The sequence below is a fragment of the Cynara cardunculus genome, unplaced genomic scaffold, assembly GCF_001531365.2.
Source record: "Cynara cardunculus var. scolymus isolate 2C unplaced genomic scaffold, CcrdV1 Un_Scaffold_7631, whole genome shotgun sequence".
Lineage (NCBI taxonomy): Eukaryota > Viridiplantae > Streptophyta > Magnoliopsida > Asterales > Asteraceae > Cynara > Cynara cardunculus.
The window spans coordinates 11,330-14,415 of record NW_020203662.1 but is presented as its reverse complement, the minus strand read 5'-3'; the positions used below and the strand labels follow the sequence as shown (position 1 = coordinate 14,415).

General features: G+C 40.3%; 1 pseudogene; it reads right to left on the bottom strand.

The window, feature by feature from the left end:
• Positions 1-467: 467 nt before the first annotated feature.
• Positions 468-2,097, bottom strand: LOC112504974 (annotated as a pseudogene).
• Positions 2,098-3,086: the final 989 nt, after the last annotated feature.

Here is a 3,086-nt window from a genome sequence, read left to right as displayed (position 1 = left end):
ACCCGCTTCAAGCCAACATACTGGAAAAGGTTCTAAGGTGCCGTGCAAGTTAAAATAGAAATGTAATTGTACATGCACCTAGAAATCATGCATTATGAGATCAACACAAAAGAATATATTGGACTAGCTTAGGCAATTCAAGACAATTTTGCAACCACCGGGCTTTAATGCTAGAACACCTGTACGTAGAGGCTCACCACAACAAATGGTCGATAAAAACTACTAAACCATGCTTCAAACTCTGCAAATTAGATTAACAAGAATCAAGTTTAAACATCATTGTTACCAAAATTCATTGACCACAAAGTTCACTGTGCTCACTTTTGCCTTCAGCCTCTAATCTGTTCATGACTAGGAAAAACATGCTAATAAACCAAGCACACATAAAAACTAGCTACCTACTTCAACGATGATCTTGATCGGTGCAGTATGTGTCATACTACCTCACCATCTTAAGCCCTACGGCATCAAGGTAACTTATACTTGGTCCGTCTACATATACTGTCAAGCTCCATTTCCTTCTCCTCTAACTCATCAGTATCAGCATCAGGGTTTTCATCAGACCACTCGATTCTCTCCTTGATCTCATATTCTAACTCTTCCAAGTCTTTAACACTAAGCCTCATATCCATAATTAGACTCAACCGGATCTTGTATCGGTTTAAGTTGACTCTCAACCGATACGCCTAATCATTTAAAGCTTTATGGGCCATCGCCTTCTTTATGTGTGCTTCATCCTCTTGCTTATATCGTTTGGCATCTTTAATCATCTTGGCAATCTCCGCTTTTGACAGGCCACCGCCGTTAGTTATCTTGATCGCTTTGTTCCTGCTGGTAGTTAATTCCCTAGCTGAGGCATGCAGGATCCTATTGTCATCTATCTCATAGCATATCTTGATCTCAATTCCCCCCCTGGGAGCAGAAGGAAGACCAGAGAGACTAAGTTGTCCCAATAAATAGTTCTTTGAACTTCTGAGTCTCTCTCCTTGATAGACCATGACAAGCCCAGCAGTTTGATAGTCCTATGTTGTATATAACGTATCTTCCTTCTTGGTTGGTATGGGTGTATTTTTCGGAATTAACACAACCATAACATCTCTTTTACAACTTACATCAAGTGACAGGGGTGTAACAACAATTAGCTTCAGACCCCGCACGACTTCATCACTCAGGTCACTCAAGTTTGTAGCTAGATATCCAGCATCATAGGCAACAGCCTCATCAGGAATGATCCGCTTGGGGATCCGAGTCGATCCACCAAAAAGAACTACTTCATCAATGTTCTCCTTGTCCATATTTTCATCCTTCAAACAAGTTTTCGCAGTCTTTATGCACTTCTTGAACAAGTCCATGTTAACCTCTTCAAACTTGGCATGAGTAAATTTTGCAGAAAAATCAACACCATTAAACAGGCAATCAATGTCGATTGTAGTCAGAATAGCTGTTGAAATAATCCTCTTTGCCCTCTCACAATGAACCCTCAACTTGGCCAAAGCTTTACGGTTACCACTAAGATCTTCTCTGTGCTTTCTCTTGAATTCTCAGACAAGATGACTAACCATTCTGTTATCAAAATTCTCGCCTCCTAGATGTGTGTCACCACCTGTGGCTTTAATCTTGATGACTCCCCCTTTATCAATGGTGAGAAGGGAGACATCGAAGGTGCCACCACCCAGGTCAAACACTAGTACATTCCTCTTGCCATCTGTGCTAGCCCTCTTGTCTAGAGCATAAGCTATAGCAGCTACTGTAGGTTCATTAATCATGCACAGAACTTCAAGTCCGGCAATCTTGGCAGCATCCTTTGTTGATTGTCGTTGAGAATCATTGAAATAAGTTGGAACAGTAATCGCCGTCTTTTCAACAGTCGAACCAGGAAATGTCTGAGCAACCCCTTTCATTTTCATCAAAAATCATGGAAGATATCTCTTCAGCAGAAAAAAAAATCCTTCTTTTCATCCTTGTATTTTACTACAATCTTTGGCATGTCGCCACTTCCAGCCACCATTTCAAAGGCCACAACTTAATGTCTTCCTGAACAACTTCATCACTTACTCTTCTTGCAATCAATTTGGTGGCGGTTATGTCATGGTCATACAGAGGTTAAACCATTGATGCATAAGCATCTCATCAAGTTCCGTTACCAGCCTACTTCGCTGGTATATCAAATTGAAGCTTCTATCCTTTGTTATATAAGTCATGTTCAATTTGAGTAGGTACTCAAGTTGTAACATAAGTTCTGATTATTGAACAAGGTGAACCACAAATGCCGATTCCTCACATTTGCATTTCCTTTGGTTAGTGTCGACAGTAGATTCAGGCTGCTGCAAATCTTAAATTGCCACCTCTCGAATTTCAGGTAACCAAAGAAGCCCAGTATATTCTACCATTTGCGTTTTACCTTTGTTCCTATAGAGTGGCACTACCACACTAAGCCTCTATTATTTAGGCATCTGGATAATCCCGAGTGTGATGTTGAAGAACTCAGGCAATCACTGCATCCCCATCCGGCAAGGGACTCGGATCAGCTTTTTAGAGCATAAAATTTTCCGCTTGGTTCTCTACCAACCAATCCATCCTGATAATGACATCGAATCCGCCTATAGTCATGGGTATGAGATCTACCCAAGATTCCTTCCTTTCAACTCCCAATACGCACTTCTAACAATCTCATGTACCAGAACCTGGCTACCATTTGCTATCTCTATGATCAACGCATTCATAAATCTTTGCAATAACAGTAAGTTCGAGCACGCTTATGTAACAACATACTCAAAATAGCATTAGCTAAATGAAATTTCGAATAGGTTATACATAAGGGTCCTCAATCTTGTCGTCGCAGTTCATGAATCATGAATCTCCGTTGACTCTAAGGCTCTCCTATGTTAGGGTTCCTACCCATAACTCACAAATTAATGTTCACAATCTCAGCTTAAGTCTAGACATCTTAGCCCCTTACCTAGTTCGCTTAAGCTATTGCTCTGATACCAACTTATAACACCCTAAAAGAAAAATATATTTAAACCGAAAATAATGACGAGAACCAGAATCTTGATATAAAATTCACCCAACAAAGGTAATAGTAT